At 42.9% G+C, this 18,836-nt stretch overlaps 1 protein-coding gene across 4 annotated transcripts in view; it reads right to left on the minus strand.

Moving 5' to 3' along the window:
* Positions 1 to 18,836, minus strand: part of SPIRE1 (spire type actin nucleation factor 1) — a 579,327-nt gene that overhangs the window by 357,198 nt on the left and 203,293 nt on the right. The gene's annotated exons all lie outside the window — the stretch shown is intronic.

The following is an 18,836-nucleotide window of genomic DNA, read 5'->3' on the forward strand; positions in this document are numbered from 1 at the left end:
ACTACATCAAAATCTTATAAAGAGAGGCTCAGACACATTTGACACAAAAACATGTACGGGCCTCTATTTGGAGCATTGCAGCTCCCTGCACGACTGAGTCTCTTGAAAGTATTCCTATGTCTATGCTTTCACTGAAAGTCGGAGGAAAAATACAACTATGCCTAGACACTAGAGGACAGGATAATTTGATATTCGAATTCCGGGCCTACAAAGTTTGATAAAACTGTGCCATCAGATGCCTTGTCAACTACATGCTCAAAAGAACTGGTAGGGAATGTTAATATAGGTAGCTTCAGCATATGTTATGTTATGTTATACGTTCTTTTATGGCGCTCGAATCACCTGGGGGCATCTAGGCGCTTGACTAGAACTAATTCCTGAGATTGGAAGAGGACCGAATGAATTAGAAAAGGAAGGCTTTTAACTGTTTCCTAAATGTGCCATAATTATCAATTTTACGAAGGGGATCTGGTAACTTGTTCCAGTATCTTGGTGCTAGGTATGAGAAAGCTTTTCCTCCCAACATAGCCTTATACGTGGTATTTGTAGGAGGCAACGCGTACCAGACCTCAAGTTCCTATTAGGAAGAACATGACCATCTGCATGGATGCATCCATCGTACTGCAGGAGCTATGAGCTTTTCGGCCATCTCGCTGTAGACTGCTTCAGCTACCCGACACATACAGCTACATGCAGTGAGGTTTGGGCAAGCGTCTTTTTTCATGATTGGATGGCTTTCTTGTCTAGGTCAATTCCCTGCATTCCCTTTCTTCCTTATTCCTGTATTTGCCCTGACCCTGAAACTGGCTCCCTTTACGCTTGCATCTGATTCGCTGAGTTGTGACCTTCCACCACAGACCTTACAAAGCTACTTTTTTTTCCTTCAAGTCTTTTTTTGACTCCACGTGAGTGCATGTGCTGCTCCCTCTTCTGTTATCTGTGCATTTTAATTGTGCTTATGCTTTTTTACTTGCTTCCTGATCCACGCCCAACCCATCTATCCCCTCCGATTGTTACTCTGGATAAGCTCAACACCTCAAAGGCGTGCCAGAATCAGTGGTTAATTTGTATTAAAAAAAATAAGTGCTGGTGCTCTTGTCAGGAAACAGCGTGAACCAGCCCATTACTCCTGTTAGCGCCACCTAAAATAAAATCAACTACTAACCATGAAAGCGGAGAGGGGATTTGGCATAATGGCCAGAATTGCTGACTTTGGAACTGGGGAAACAGGTTGAGTCTCAGCGTTGGCAAAAGATCCAGTGATTCTGAGCAAATCAGTTTATCTCCCCATAAATGAATGTGCCCTTGACTGGTGCTCATGATAACCCCAAGTGTTGATGGTGAAGTGCCAGTGCTGAGCACCGGAAACCACCACCTCAAATTAAGCACTGGCCATAATACAGGCTTGGTGATGCCCTGGGTGTGTCCCACCGAACTTTCTAGTGCCTCTTGCTGACGCAGGGGAAGCAACGGACTCTTCCTCCGTTTAAGGTGCTGGGGTGCAGGCTTGGTGATGCCCTGGATATTGTCCTACAGAACTTTCCTGTGCCTCTTGTTGCCTGCTTAACCCAGTCTTCATTCCCTCCTCAGCCCCTCTCCCACCAATGCTTTTACAATGCATCAGCCTTGGTAATTCCAATAGCAGCTAGGCTTGAGTCGCATTTGTCTTGACTCCGACCTTGTGTGACCATCAAAGCGCAGATCTCCTTATGGAGTGGAGTTGAGTGGACACATCTACTAGTCTGCGAGTGATTTTAGGGAGTTGCGTGCATGCCTACATTCTAACTTCGGCGTGTCTCGTTATTTTCCTCATTTGTGATTCTCTTATTGAGCCGCGTTGATTCGAAGGGTCAACTCAGCTTAAGCTGCGTTGGTGACAGGATAGCTCACAACTAAGAACAAGGCATGTTTCAAGTCTTTTAATCCTTGAGTGACATCAGCTGCAACTGCTGCATCTGTCTTCAGGGTTCCAACTGTGAGATGATAGTAGCTAAAATAAGTGACCAAATCTTATTGAAGAGTTGATGGTCTAAGATGAACAGCTAGTTCGATTTGTCTTATTCCAAAACCTGACTGGATCTGTTAGTCATAACTGTTTAACCATGGGCTCCAGTTTAAGAGAATTGGCGTCGAAATTATTAAAGCGTATTTTGTGCAATAAGACAATACTGTGCACTTTCTCTTTAACGCCTAGAAACTTTAGACGCCATGCACTTTATAAGAAAAACTGAAGGTAACAGCCTTCAAGCACTGGGCCCTTTCTTTAGTTTCGCTTGATGCACAGCCCGCCTTCTGATGGGTTCATGTGCATGGCGTTACCCCTTGGCTTTGCTCCAAAAGGCACAGCATTTGTGCCTTTTGTGTGCTCTCAAAATACACCTGGAGGAATAAATCCAAGACTTCCTGTAAATGTCAAGAAACCACGTTAGGAGGCAGTAACTCCACCGCCCTAAGTACCCAGTCTAGCTTTTTAATATGCTTTTTACCTGTAGTTCTGCATTTATAGTGGGCCAGAAAAAAAAACAGATGTGTATCTGAATGTAAATAAGAGAGACTCAAGTCAGGTTAATCAGGCGTGGGAGGAGGTGGAGCTCCAACTGCCCCATGCAGGTTTATCATCTCTGACAAACTGAAGAACAGGAACAGAGTGCGGCCTTGTTTGCAGAGGTGAGCTCCGGCGATACTTCATTACCAGAAATATATATAGTTTTTTTAGTGCTTAACCTTACTATGACCTCCTTCCTTCAAAGGCACTATATGCAGCTTTATAAGAGTATATGAGAATGTCTCTCAGGTGTGAGACATATGGAAACAGTGATGTGCGAGGCAGAGTTATTAACCATGGTTGGACAAAGGGGGGAGAGGGGCGGGCAGGTTTCAGGACAGAGCCTGACTTGTTCGGAGTACCGGTGAGAGTGTAATGCATGGCATGAGTATAGAACGAATACATATTTAAATCCAGCGTAATGATATGATGATTTCCTGCAATGCCGAGCACTGTGTGCCCTTTTGTGTATTAATGTTACTTTCAGTTAGTCTCTGTTGTGCGGGGGAGGGATCCTTTCATCCTGACAGCAGAGATTGCTGTGTGCGCTGCACGTGTTGTTCCAATCTGCAGAATTAATTGCGTGCACGCGTTCAAAGCAGCGCGATTTTCATTGAAGCTAATGAGATCTCCCCACCTATAGGAGGCGTGCATCCCTAGAACCAACACATGCGTAGAAATCGAGAGTCCAGCTGATGCCTCACTCAAACGAGGAGCTTCCGAAAGGCAGGCTGGATGGAACACTCAGCATTGCTATCTCAAAGTCTGTTATGAAGTTCTGTGGTTCTACTGAATAACCAGCTATTTACGTCATTATCATATAAAATCTCTTTATGGATCTCATACTACACTTTCACAATTGCTATATTAACCTTCTTGCTTTCTCAAATTTTCTGGAAAATGCCTCATTTACCCACTCTTTTTTCAACATTTCTCAGGGGAGAACCCCCTGAGACTCTCTTATGACAGTCGAGTTTTTGCGCTGCGCTCACTCACCACAGGGCACTCATTTTGAACTTTTATGTCCACAACTTTCAAATGTCCACAGCCGCCACTGTCTGGTAGTGAAAAACTCCAAAAGCTATTTTTCACTACTGTGAGGATTATCTCTCCCTTTCACTACCTTATTACAATTAACAAGAGCTAACTTTTGATTGGGAGCAGAAAGACATATGGTGTTTACACTCAAATGATTTGTAATTCAAAATCCACTTTAATTTTAAAGTTGGATTATAAGTCACAATTTTGAAAATGCCACTTTTAGAAATGGCTGGATTTAAACGAGTGGTGTAGTGAGAAAAAGAACAATGGATTTAACCCAGATCTCTTGACTGGGGAAGAATGTTTAATTTGTTCAGCATTCTGTCCATCATTTGTTGCCGCAGCACTCTTTGTCCCAAGTGAGATGGATATGCCCAGACGTGTGTCTCTTGCTCCCTTTGCCACTGGATTCAAGCTAGCCTGGTTGATATGGGGTGATAAAACCCGAAATCAGTCCCAGGATGCTTTTTTCCGGTCCAGGGAGGACCCGGCTTGGCAGTTCGGGCTGGACAGTTCCCATGCAGGGTCAAGACTGATTTGCCTATGGCTTGGGTGGCATGATGAGCAAAATAATGATGGATTTAACCCAGATCTCTTAACTGGGGTGAATGTTTGATTCATTCAGCATTCAATAATCATTTATTTCCGCAACACTTTTAGAAAGTTGCCATTTTATTGTCCTAACATTTTGCGCCTACTGCAAGTATCTGGAGTCCGATGACTGCAAATGGCGCTGCTGTTGGGTTTGTGAATTCCTACCAAATGGATACACATAAGCAGACTTGACGTGGAGGATAGGCTATCCTGCCAGGACCCTGCCCCACTTACACTTCAAAGGGCTTGGCGTCAGCACACATAAAAGAACCCTGCACAAGTATTTTGTCATCTCAGACTTCTTGGGGTCTTGGCAGGGGAAGGGAAGAACTTTCCAGAACAAGATATGGGGATAGTATAGAGCAGCTCCCCCCTACTTCATAGGCTGGCAGCAGGTATAAATATTGGACATCCAGAGCCACTCATCAGTAAACTCCAGGAACTGTGAACATGACAGAAGGAGGACGGTCTTCTTTTCCAGAGGACAGCCCTCCTGCTTGAGGCTTGCCTTGCTCTCCACAGGATTGACCTGCTGCTACCAGTGGACTGGCCACTGCTACTTGAAGACTGCCTTGACCCCCAAAGGGCTGACATGCTGCTTGAGGACTGCCGTGCTCCCTGAGATGGCTGACCTCCTGTCCGACAGGGACACAACAAGCTCCAGAGCCTCCCTGCAACTGTCCAACAGACCTGATGCCCTAGACCTGCAACTGGTCCAGTCCTAACCCTGATGGCCTCTTTTGGAATGTGTTCCTGATCCCCAAGAGGTGCCTCCCCAGGTACTGGACTCTTGGCTGGCTTCAGCTGAGCTCCTCCTGTGAATGAAGGTAACATTCTGAAGTTTTGTGGCTCTTACCGACCGCAAACAGGTCCGTTCACGCAGAGGCTCTCCCACCCGTGACAACAGTCAAAACAAAGCTCTGGTGAACCCAACTATTTGTGCAAAAGCAACCGCCAGTGACTACCAGCAACAAGAGTTCTGCACTACAGAAGCCAGAGTGCGCATTGACCACCAAAGCCAAGCTCGAGCAACGACTGTCCACAACGCCCGACTGTCTCTTAGGACTACAACGACAGCCTGCAAAGCCCGGCTTGCCCTTCGTGCCACAGCAACAACCACCCACAAAGCACTCTACTCCTTGCGGCCTCCTCCACTGTGAAAAGAACTCTTCGCGTCAGACTTTGAGAAGGTAACTTTTCAGCGGGCTAGCCTGGTCTCTTTATCTGCCCAGCGCCCCATCACGGCCAGCCTGAATTTGTGCTTTTAGGCACTCCATATGACCAATAGTGGCGCTTTGTGCTTTTAGCAGCTATATTGACATACACATTTTAAATTTGCACATCTCTGGTTACACTGCTTGGGTTTGTTATGTTCTGCTATCATTTTATTTATTAAAATTTCCTCCATATTTCTAAATTGGTTTGGGATTTTTCTTTTGTTGTGTTTTCTGTTTTTGTGCCGCATACATACTTTACATTTTGACATAAACCTGTCAGCGTTAACTTAGAGGCAAACTACTAGAGGATTAAGCTCAGATTAATTTAGTGACATTTGTGGTTCACCCTGTCAAGGATTGAGGTTGTTGACTGAGCTGGGATTCCACCCCCATCGACCAATACCCCATTTTCTCACACTCACCAACTACTGGCAAAAGGGAAAAGTCTATGGCTGTAACTGTACCTAAATCGAGATCCTGCAAAAAGGAAACATGCCCAAGACAGTGTTATCTTTGGTCAATCATAAGAGCTCGATGAGAAGATTGAAGCAGCACCAGCAGCTAGATGTGATTGGATTAGGACATTACTGTCATCACAAGATTACAGCTGTAGTAAAAAATGCTTTATTCTATGAAGGATTGTACTGTTGCTACAGATGGTCCAACAGGGGTAAAGCACCAGGGGTCGGATGCTGTTTGTCTGAGCGACTGTAACATAGTCACTACCAGTGATCCATATTAAGAAACACAGGAAGCCCAGAGGATCCAGAGCCAGCATTTGAGGCTTTGTATGAACCAAAGTAAGACAAATACATCTAACTGGCCCTGAAAGGCGGCTACCAAATTTCATGAGCATGAAGGATCAATCTGAAAGTCTTGGGTATTACCTAAAATATCGATGGGCAAACTGTGCCTATAGAGCTGCTGAAACTGGGCTCTCATTACATTTTGGATTGGAACCCAAGATCATATAATCAAAGAGGGAAACTTGTGATAGAAAATTCAAAACCATTCTTTGAGCCAGGCTTTATGGCCATCACACATCCTTGGGGCCTAGTGACCTGTCCTCTCTCTTCATTCCTTCTTCAATCACACTAACTAGCAGTCTTCCTTTTGCTAATGTAGTAAAGTAGCATGACGTTCTCTTCATTTTTTATCTAACTGTGGTGGAAAATTAAGTCCATGCGTAACTCACTGAGCCCTCACTCATGGTACCATGTCTGCAGAAGTTACCAATGCTTTAATTACTTTACTCCTTACTTGAAGGAATCAAATACCCACTTTTAGAACTCAGAATTGACTAAAGTCCTCCTGGGGCTTCTCCGCCCAACAGACGCTGTATGTGTAAGGCTCAAACTCTACACATTCGTCAGAAAATATTGAAACAGTTCTTGAAACCAGTCATCTGATTCTTCTGTCATTCCGTTTTCAATTGCTGTCCTCTCTAGATCTATTATTCTGCCTCTACCTGTGCTAGAAGTATTTTTTCTTCATCCGCTTAGAATGATGCTTCAAGATGAATAAAACTTTCCCTCGTTCCTCCATCCTCTTAACTACTTGATGACTTTACTGCCTCACCTAGGGATGGCCTGAGTTGCTTTTTCATTCTTTGAACTTTCAAATGTAGGTTGCCTTTCAGCACAGCCATACAATTCCTGAAGTTTGCCTTGGTGAGAGGACTTAAAACCAAAACATGTTATCTAAACAGACTCGTTGTAGTGCACAGATTTTGAAGCCTCGTTTCCAGCTCCTAAGTCGCTAGAAGGTAAAACGCTTTGAAGTCTGCAGAGTTCATTTTCTCCCCCCACATCAAGTATCACGCCATGATGGATTCCAACAGGCCGCCCAATTGAAAATTATTGTTAACACAGCTATAAATGCTCTGAATTTTGTCACTAAATGTGTTGTGGTAACAGGTAGAATCCTCAAAGAAGAGATACGCCTAAACACCCATCTGTTTTGGCTTTAAGAAAAATGGTGAGGGAATCTACAAGGCCTGCTACCTTAAGTCCAACTTATTCAGAAATGAAGTCCTGAAGAGTTCTGTTAAAACAAAAAAATAAGGTTGTCATAATACTGCTAGCTGCCTTAGTCCAGCCCTCTGTCCACCATTGAGCTGCTGTTCAAAAGGCAGTTACCAGTTAAGTGGTTTGAAGTTCTATTTTTTCTTTGTACTGAATTGCCAATTTCTCATGAAAAATGTCTGCCTACTATGATGACAGTGACATTGGCCTGGCGAGTGTCCTGCTCAATCCTTCATTGCCACTAAATCTTACTGCAGGTAAATGCCCGCTCTATGCCGCCTCAGTGATCAAAGATGGCCGGTCATGGCGCAATGGATTAAATCTGTTCCAACAGATAAGCAATTGAAGTGTTAGTCTTCTATGTCCCCTAACAAAAATCCCATGCCTATGTTTCAAGTGACTAAGTACGCTCGCAAAGGAGAACCACTGAGTGCATGAGTAACATCTTGCAGCTGCTATGACCACACAAGGTGCAAACCCACTGTTAGAAATAGGGTCTCTAATGCCAGTGGTTTGCACCCTGTCCAAGTAGGGGCCCTCACTCTAGTTAGAGCAAGGGAGCCACACTGCTAAAAGAACCCCTGCACACCCCCTTAGTAGCTTGGCACGAGCTGCCAGGCTTAGCTCAGAGGCAAAGTGTACAACATTTGTACATACACACACAGTAGCACAGTGGAAACACTACAAAAAGTGTGCAACACCAGTTTAGAAAAATAGCCAATATTTATCTGAATAAAACAAGACCAAAATGACAAAACCCAACATACACAAGTCAAAGATTAAGCAATTTTAGTTCATAGAAATCAATGGATGTGTTTCTTGTAGCCCAAAGTACCTTGGATGCATCAAAAGTCAAAGACAAAGGATGTGCAGGGGAGAGGCGCCGGAAAAGCAAAGCGACGTGTCGGGTCTTTACTCCACAGGGGAGGTGATTCGTTGGTTCCTTACTGCCATGGGAGATGATGCGTCGGTTCCTTACTACTAGGCAGGGGAGGTGATGCGTTGGATCCTTACTGTCAGAGGAGGTGATGCATCGGTTCCTTACCGGAAGCGGAGGTGATGCGTCGATCTCCAGACACACGGCCTCGGTTCCTTATTGCCGTGCGATGTCGATAAAGAGTTGGTGTCGTGGGATGATGCGTCAAAAATCCAGATGATCTGGAACGATGTTCTGCGTCGATTTCACAGCCGCGAAGTAGGCACTGCGTTGATTCTTCAGCAGCAAAGCAGATGCTGCATCGAAGTCGGAGTGGGTGACATGGATGTCAGTGACGCAGTGCTCGGGACTCACGCTGTGGAGATTTTTCAGCAGCTAAGCAAGTGAAAGATGATGGGTCTCAACTGGGGTGGTGAAAAGAGCAAAAGAATGACTCAACCCAGATCTGTGACAGGGGGTGAGTGTCTGAAAAGTTTCAGCACTCCGCTCATCATCTCCTTTTGTTTGCTGTGTCGAGAAAACAGGCACCGAGAGTCGATGTATGGATTTTCTCCCCCAGACTACACTTTCAGGGGCCCAGGAACTGGATTTGGCACCACTTGGCAAGTTATGGCTCTCAGCAGAAGAGCAACAGCAAACATTCAGGCTCAATTTAGCCTGAATGTTTGCTCTTGATCACGTTAGGGAGAGCGGCAGTTCCCTAGTCCTGCATGGCACACAATAATTGTAGTACATATATTAGCTTTAGTTCAATCAATACATTTTGGACAACGGTGTGCACAACTAACTGCAATTTTTACATCTCAGCTGAAGAACCAAGGCACTGTTAGGTGAAGTCTTTGCTGGTCCTGAGACTTCTTAACAGGAAGCAAGCACGTACAAGCCCTTGAATAATCTTGGAAGTACGATGGAGAAAGCAAAGTCAAGTCCCTTCAATCCCAGGACAGAAGCAGCAGGCCAGCACAACAACGCAACAGGCAGAGTGGCAATCCCTCCTACAGCATGCAGCTCTTTTTCCTGACAAAACGTCCTCAGTCCAGAAGTGTTCTAATTTGGGGAGTCAGAGATCCAATACTTCTACCCCTTTCTGCCTTTGAAGTAAGAAAACTTCAAAGAAAAGTGTATGTAGTGCACAACTCTGCATCTCCCTGATCTGGCTCCAGACCCACTACAGGTGGTGGAGACAACTTTGTGTGAGTACAGGGACAACCCTATTCAGATGTCAGTGACTACTCTTCCCACCACTCTTGCTCAGGAAGGCCCATCAGCCTGTAGGTGGCTCATCAGGGCCGCCAAGGCACACCTCAGATTCCTTTGTGGGACCATCTAGAGTGAATGCACAAGAGCCCAACTATCAGCCAACCCAAACATGTATTTTACAGACAGGCAGAGGCACAGAATGGTTAAGCAAGAAAATGCCCACTTTCTAAAAGTGGAATTTTAAAACACGCAATTTAGAAATCAACTTCACCAAAAGATGTATTTTTAAATTTGTGAGTTCAGATACCCTAAACTCCAAATCTCTATCTGCTCCCAATTGGAAATGACACTTAAAAGAAATTCCAGGACAAGCCCCATGTTACCATTTTGGAGACATAGTCCGTGCAGTAGTGAAAAAAACAGTTAACAGTATTTCACTATTAAGACATGTAAAACATACCAGTACATGTCCTACCTTTTAAATACACTGCACCCTGCCCATAGGGCTGCCTTGGGCCTACCTTAGGGGTGACTTCTATGTAATGAAAAGGAAGGTTTGGGCCTGGCAAGTGAAAGCACTGGTCAGGTAGAAATGTAGGTTTAGAAACTGCACATACAGACATTGCAGTGGAAGATGCAAGACATGTTTACAAGGCTACTCGTGTGTTTACAAGGCTACTCGTTTGGGTGGCACAATCAGTGCTGCAGGCTCACTAGTAGGATTTTTATTTACAGGCCCTGGGCACACTTGGTGTACTTTACTAGGGACTTACTTGTGAATCAAATATGCCAATCATGGATAAACCGATCACTATTACCATTTAGACAGAGAGCATATACACTTTAGCACTTGTTAGCAGTGGTAAAGCGCCCAGAGTCCTAAAGTCAACAAAATAGGTCAGAAAAAATAGGAGGAAGAAGGCAAACAGTTTGGGGATAACCCTGCACAAAGGGTGAGGTCCAACACCAACTGACACTGGATAGGTCCCTATTTATTTTAACTTTCAAATAACCTGCAGGCATTTTCCTGAAATCTTGATCTGGCTTCCATAAAATGACTTGAAAAGAGAGAGCAATGTGATGCAAACCCTAGAGTTAGTCCAGCCTTTGCATTCTGGATGGCTAGCAGTCTTCAGGAGTACAAAAACAAGGATAGGTCATGCCTTTGGGACGGACTGGCTTTGGCAATGTTTTTTGAAGTTGCTGCAGACCTCAGTAAAAACAATATGCTTTTTTATTGATGCTCTGAAAAAACAAAAAAAGAAAGAAAAATAGTAATTCATCACAAATCTACAGAATATCAAGGGAACCCTTTTTTCGCATCGACCGATAGAAGATGGTAAGTAAAAAAAACAAGGAATTGTAAGAGCACAGAAGTGGTTGCGTCATATCAGTACTTTGCTGATGGTCTCAAAAAAGATATATATATATATATATATATATATATTTTATTTTTTTTAAGTTATGTTTTTCTTAAACGTCCACAAGGAGTGGAGGAACATCATAGGAGTGGGTGTGGGAAAGCAATACGAAGTGGAGCAAGAGGGGATAAAGTAATAATAAAGCCAGGTGGGTGGACTGGGCAAAGAGCAGCACATGGTGGTGAGAGCAACTAGGAGCACAGGGGCAGGAGAAGCAGCACACAAGACAGTGAGTAGCTTACTAGGTAAGACAGCAATACAGTGGTGGGTAGTTGGGAGAGAAAATCACACAAGAGAGAGAGTTATAAAACACATGCATGCTCATGGAGTGCTTAACAAATCATAACAAAGTAATTCCAAAAAGTGAGCAATGGAAGGATACAAGTTAGCCAGTCGAAAGAACAGAGCAGAGGCTATGGTGCAGGGGACGGACAAACAAAAAAGAAATCCATCAAACAAGAAGCAAATAATGAGAGTGACAACAAAGCCAACCAATGGAAGCAGGGGGCAGGCTTTAAGCCCAAATTGAATTCTTGGCATAGGGTCTTTTGCAAACAAACATGTGACCTGCATGCAAGAGAAACTTTTTAACCTACACACAACGTGAACCTATCAACTGCCCAAGTAGACGCAAGTATCCTTTGCTCTATTACCAAATAGAAGCTGATGTGGTCTCAAAGTAAGGGACGCAAATGCCACAGTGCGCATGGAATTCCCTGTCCCTTGGGACAACACTGCCACAATTCCTACATTACTGGAATCTACAGTAATTAAGAGCATCTTCCCACTAATGTACTGACTAAGCAAAAGTGTATTGTACATCATTCCTTTCAAAGCAAGTTCTTGCTCCTCACAACAAGAGAAGTTTCGTTTTTTTAAAAAAACTTGTTAAAACGTCTCAGCAATAGTTGAAAACTTTTCAATACATTTTGTGTAGGACTCCCACGAGTCAAAAACGATCGCAACTGTTCACAGTTCAAATGCTTCCAGCAGACCTGGTGCAATCCCTTTACTGGAAATCACATTGCCAAGATATTACACTGCTTTCAATTCTTCTAGAGTGCAACCTAATGGTAGTCCAAATGCCTATCCAATTTAGAGAAAAACTTCTCTCCTGATAATGTGGCAACCATTTTGTCAACCCTGGATAAACTATATTAAGACTTCTGAGGCTAATGCACATCCTTTATTCATGATTTCTCATACGTTCTATGACAGTGGAGGACAACCATAAAGATGACTCAGTTGCCTCCTTCATCGCAAAGTTGGTTGAGTAATCTAATCAATCAACCTCAGATGCTCTGGGGTACACACCTAATTGTATCTTTCACGTGTCCACATCCTTCTTTGACCTTAATAACATACTTAAAACCATGAAATGCTACTCCTGCACTTTTACCCCTAAGACTTATAGAGCACACTCCAGTTTCAAATTAGCAAGACAACACTGGCGATGCCACCACTGAATATATGGTCCAGCTATAGAATACTAGACCTTGCCTTGCATGATGGATCCTCTGAATCAGACTATGGTCCCATAATATCTCTGCAAGCTGATTTTGGTCCATTGTACTCCCCACTCCCTGGGTTCATATCTGGCAGGAGTGGCTTCCCCTTGAGCCCGCTCTTATCAATGGTGCATCTGGAGATTATGGTTACTTTCGAGCCATTTTATGGATTGCTGAACAATAACAAAAAAGTATATGCACATGAGAGAAAAATTGATCAGTAGGGTTGTGAAGGAATTCAAACAGATGCTGACAGAAAGGCAAAATGTAGGCAATATGGAACGAAAGCAAAGGAAAGTGGTACTCTCCATACTGTGCACAGCAAACACCTCATGTCATAGAAGATCAAGTGTTCACTGTTAGGGGACTTAGCAGCTCCAAGCAGTCATACAATATATGGTGAGACTTCTCTGTGACCACGTAAAAAACAAACACACAGGAAAGCATAACTTAATCGTGTTTATAAGTTGTGGTTGGCAAATATGCGGTTATGAAAGTTTAAGATGTCCACCATGCATGTGTGTGCGCGGTGACGTACTACAGCTACACACGCTTAAGTCCCTGCTCTGTGTCACTCACAGGAAAAATCACTGGAGAATGGCGTCTCAGAACATTGAGGGGTCAGTGTTCTATGCTAGCAGCAATGACTACCATTGGCATTGAGGCCAAGAATAGCCATTAAGCACATCGTCAGGAATCAACTTCGAAGTCAGACTTGCCTTTAATAATTGCAGGAGTACGCTCTCGCTCCCAGAAGATGGCAGCACATGGATGTATACGGCTGAACCTGGAGCAGGATCACGTTGGCTTCCTCACCACTGAGCACCAGTGTAACAAAGTGAAAATCAAGCACTGTGCAGGCGAGAACATGGAACAGAGCAAGGTGTATTGAGAGGATCAAGATTCGAATTTTATCCACCCTTACCTGCTGCTGTCTTACCAGCAGACAAATAGAGTCTCCCAAGGTTTCTGCCCTGAATTCAAAAACCGTGACCATCATTTCAGAATAGTAAATGCAGCAGTTAAGGAAAACCACAAAGGTATAGCAAGATGTGATCGAAAACCATAATTCAGGCCTCTTAATTTACTCTGCTGCCATTAACAAAGACTCAATGAATAGACATCAGCACATTTGGTTTTCTTCCAAGCCACAATGTGCTGTTGCCAACTGTCGTGCTTAAAGAGGAATGCGCTGTCATTTGCGCACGCGCCGTTGCAGTTTTTGGGTAACTTGTATACACAGCCTTCTAAAAGCCAATCTCCCCAAATTTACTGCAATCATGTTAATTATTTTAATGACATATATCACTGATTAAATATGTATAACTTCTCAGGTTAAGAAGAAACGGAAACAAATTTGGACTCCTTATTCCCCACTCCATTTGCTAAATGGCCGTCAGTCCTAGTCGCAAACCTTTTTTGTTTTTGTTTTTATAATCAAATTACTGTAAAAATGATGTATACAACAACACATGCGTGTCATTTCTCATGTATGCATAATAGCTCATAACCAAAAAGAGCAAATATAGGAATTTAAAAAACAAGGTTTATTTTACAAATTTCTTTACCACCAAAGTTCTTTTCAGAGTGTTCTGCAACTCTTGTATCACAATGTATACATTGTGTGTGGTCTCATCATTTGTACTAACACCCTAAAAAACCCCAACACTTTGTAGAAGTCATCAAAAAGCATATTGGTGGTTAGGTAGTAATCCCATAGAGAACTACAATTTCTTTGTGCACTTTGTCTAATGTCATGTATAACATTTTGTCAAAGGTGCAAACAAACCGAGAGCAATGGTCATTGTTTAGACATCTGTAGCCAAAGAATGCAGTCCTGGTTTCTCCATGATAAAGCCAAGAAGTACCCAGCAGGAAAATAGTAATATACAATGCTGCGCCATAAGTGGATGAAATAAATAAAGAGGCTTTGACATACTTATTTCAGAATGGTGATGCATTCTAATTTGGTAAAGTGGAGTGAAACTCCATGACAAATAGCGTAAGCAGTACTGCTGGGCAGGGGTCTCACTAAAGGCCTGCTCTCAGTCGTTAAATCCAGAGTCTTGCACAAGTGGGTGTGTCATTATACAGAGCACGTATAAAGCAGTGATGGCCATGCTGCATTTGGCAAAGAGCTTGTGATCCCTGATGGATACCGCAACACCAGGATCCAGTCCTTTGCCAGCCTGGTCCTCCAAAAGTCAAAGGAAGCTACAATGCAGACACAGATCTTGTCCCTTTAGGCCCACAGGAAGTAGAACAAGAACCCCAAAATTAGACACGCCTCAACCCTCTTGGAATTCTGTACCCGCGCTGGACTAATATCCTAAGATTATAGTAACACTGCACCTCCACCCCCCAAATCTGGGGAAACACGCGCCTCTCTGCTTCTAATGCACACACCTTCCAAAATGTCTCCCTACACCAATTACGACTACTTTACATGGCGTAACCCGAATGCAACTTTCCCATTTTCTGCTATGTTGTTCTGCTACGTTCTGTAGCTGGTCACCCGCTGTATTGATAGACAAATTTAAAAAAACATAACTCCAATGACTGCACAGAGCCCTTTCTTCTGAAAATACAGAACTCTCATGTAACTCTCACAGTACTGCACGTCTGCTAGGATCATAAAAATACCATAATAATTGAATGACTAACTCACAGAGGTGGAGCACCATAAGGAAGAGAGTAAATCATTAATAGGAGACATGGCTGGAGGAAATAGGTGCTCTGTGATGAAATATAATGATTGATCAAATTTAAAGTGGAAAGTCAGTAATGCGATTGATTAAAGCACCATGAGACCGTGAGAGGAACCCATTACTGCTCAGCTGAAACACTGCAATACCCCAAAGGAAAGCAGCCAGAACAATTACTGCCTGCTTTCGATTGCGTACTTCTGAATGGCCATCTATTGCAATGTTCATTCTTGATCTTCAAAACAACCACTATGTGGGGAGTAATAGCCCACATTTGATCACATTCTTTTGCACTCACAGGACAAATCATGTTTGATAAGACATTCTGTGCCCAATCTCCTAAATTAAAGCGCATACATTGGAGTTATATACCCTAATCTCCTCGAATGAGGACCTTCACAAAAGAAATCACATTGCAAAGTGGAGTCCAACTGTGCTAATTAGTTGAGTAGACACACTCCTACCCAGCGGCCGACGTGGGTGGGATCTGAGGAGCATGACATGCCAGTGGCGTAACGAAAGTTTAATGGGCCAATGTACACGGAGGGACCCGAGCTCCGGATTTTATCCGGAGCGCTCAGTCCTCAGTACTGTGCTGAGTGGGCCCCCTGCAGCTGGGGGCCCTCCCACACCACGGGGTATGCGGGGGCCTGTGTTAACCCCCTGCGACATGCCCATACTTTTTTAATTTTAGAAAAACAGTTCTCCTACTGTTAGGGAAAAGACAACCGTCCTGGGACGTTTAATTCCAACAGTTGAAATGCTTCAGAAGAAGTGTAAAGCGGGGAGACTCCTGTGCTGTGAAACCGAGGGACGGGCAGACAGCTAAACAAGCCTTGTGGCCAGGGTGCCTGCTTGCCTGAAAGAAATGTAAATGTGCTAAACTGATTAATCTGCAAATGTAAAGGATACCTGACAGCCGGTATTGACTTTAATTGAGAGAATCACTTGAAGCCTGCTGATGACACAGATTTATTATTTTTTAATGACATTGCAAGGCTGAGCAATGAAGTGTGTTCTTTTAAAGGACAGTTATAAAAAATGTACTACATACAACCTGGGTATTACTAAAATCTATATTTTGGAAGTATTTTTTTATCTTAAATATTTTTGTGCGTTTTGCAGCAGCCAATCTTATACTGTGCGTAGGGCAAGTTTAAAATAATGACTTGCATGGTCACAGTCCTTTCTGACACAGACTGAGACCTCATAGCACTAAAAATGCACAAGTCATTATTCTACACTGCATCAACCAGGATTCAATTCTATGGCTCTCTGGTTACACACACGAACTAATTTAAGTTTCATAATATGCAATAGGTCATTTCCCACTGATTAACTTAAGTGGCATTTATTTTTCATTTAAGATGTGCTTTATTTTACATGTAGTTACCTGAAGGTAAAAGACCCAAAAAAGTTACTGAATAATTTTTTTAGCCACACCTTTGACCCCGCCCCAACGCTCACTGACCCACCCCATTGCATGCAACATCACAGTTCACACACTTTTTTAATGCACTTTGACCGCTGCTCAAACCCCGCACTGTGCAGTACAGATCTAAGGCACAGCCTCATATTACCGATTTGTTCACTAAATGCAGTAAGTCCCCTTGCATTTCATTCAGAAAACCTCTTAATGGTACCCACATTTTTCAAATTTCATTAGGGAAACATGTTACCAGTTCACGCCCCCACTGTAGAACAAGCTAGCACCAGCCAGGAGCAATCCCTCGGATCAGGTAGCCTTTATAAACAACTGAAGGTCTAGTTGTTTTCCTATGGAGTCAGCTGTGTTACCCAATTGCGTCATAGCTGGTCAATGTACTTGGAGATTAATCTTTGCACAAAGTTATGCAAGACATCAACCAACCAGACGTAAAAGATGATAAAATCCTAAAATAAAAATCAAGTTGTTCAAAAAAGCTAAAAACTATGGATACCACATGAAGAGGCCAGGCAATAGAGATAGCTCAATATTAACAGATTTCATTATTTGTATCAATGGTTCTCCACTTCCATCATAAATGCTTCGCGTCTTTTATGCTCTGTAGTGTCTGCGGTTTCAAGGCATTATAGACAGCAGGATTACTGCCATGTAAAGTTAGGCTGGGGGAGAAGAGTAGATCCGCTTCATGCCGAAAGGTTAAATGGCTAATCAAGAATAATGGATGATGATGTTTCATTACTGACATACATTTCACTTGAGATAGAATAAGATGTACATCATCCTTCCATTAATTCTTGATTAGCCAGGCAGTGCTATGCGGTCCCATGCCGAACGGGCATGTCTTTTTCTCCGCTTTGTCTTTTCACACAACGAAGACCCAGAAACAGATAAGAGCAGTTACTGCATTTTTATTTGTTGAGCCCTTTGAGATTATGGGACATCATTTTGTGAATCTTACTGGATTCCGCTGTAAATGTTGATCAAATGTCACTTAGTTTGTGACAAAAGAAGTTAAATTTCAAATCAAACATTTGGTTTCAGAACTTGAAATGACATGAAAATAAGATTCTAACTATTGTTTTAGCACATTATTTTGACCAATTTCTAAAGTACTTACCTTGTATTCTGCTACGCTTGTACTGCTTATGTTACATGCATGTGCACAATGCGTAGTATGCTATTTCATACCAAACTGGAATGAACACTTAAACCAAGGGTAATAAGTGGCATTTTCCTAATATTCTTGATGTTATCTGCTCCCATGCTGGATACCATATGCAGTGATCTTTGAAGACTTTGCACTGATAACTCGCCATGCAGTGTGTACGGGTGGTAAAACTGTATGTGAATGAAGTAATCTGCCTTCAAGAAATAACCATCACCTGATAATCAGATCCCACAGGCCCGCTTCAAGTGGATCATGCATACATTCAGATGTACTTATGTCTAATATAAGATTCCTGGTGCAGCCTTTACTTAGCATCCAGGCACTGCACTTTGAAATAAGAAACAAGACTTTCTGAGGACACACCCTGGGGAGATTCTGACAGCACTAGTGTCGAGAAGGGGGGCTTGTGTACCAGACACAGCTCTTATTGTTTAGATTTTGTAATCTTTTAGGTTTGCTCTCATGCAAAAATACCTGTGGGCACCACAGAAAAATTCCAGAATTTTCTAGTTCCCTTGTCTTGACTGGACAATTTCCCGAAAATGACAACGGTACCGCCTACAAATATTGGAATTCGTAAGTTGCCTGGACATGGCAAACAATTAAGAGGAAGACATATGATTCGTATACGTTTGCAGGACAGATGCCTCCCTCCTGATTCCCCATGCCATTCTGGGGGGCTATCAGGAAGTTATCCATCTCACTTATTTACTCACCATTATTACACCAATCTCAATTTTATCAAATTCATGTCATTTCATGCCCAGCTACATCTATGCTTTTGCTGTACTCCTCTTTACATGTTCTGATAGATCAAAAGCCATAACACCCACAATATGTCAAAAAGCATAGAAAATAAGAAAAATGGAAGCATAAGGGACAATACTACTGCATGAAATATGCTGCTCTCCAAGCAGGCATCACTAATTATCTCAAATAGATGACATAGGCACAAAGCCACTCCATATATTACCTTAGCATTAGGCATTTAACAAAAGGTTGATGCTCCATTGATTGGCGGAAAATATT

This window comes from Lissotriton helveticus, chromosome 4_1, assembly GCF_964261635.1.
Source record: "Lissotriton helveticus chromosome 4_1, aLisHel1.1, whole genome shotgun sequence".
Taxonomy (NCBI): Eukaryota; Metazoa; Chordata; class Amphibia; order Caudata; family Salamandridae; genus Lissotriton; species Lissotriton helveticus.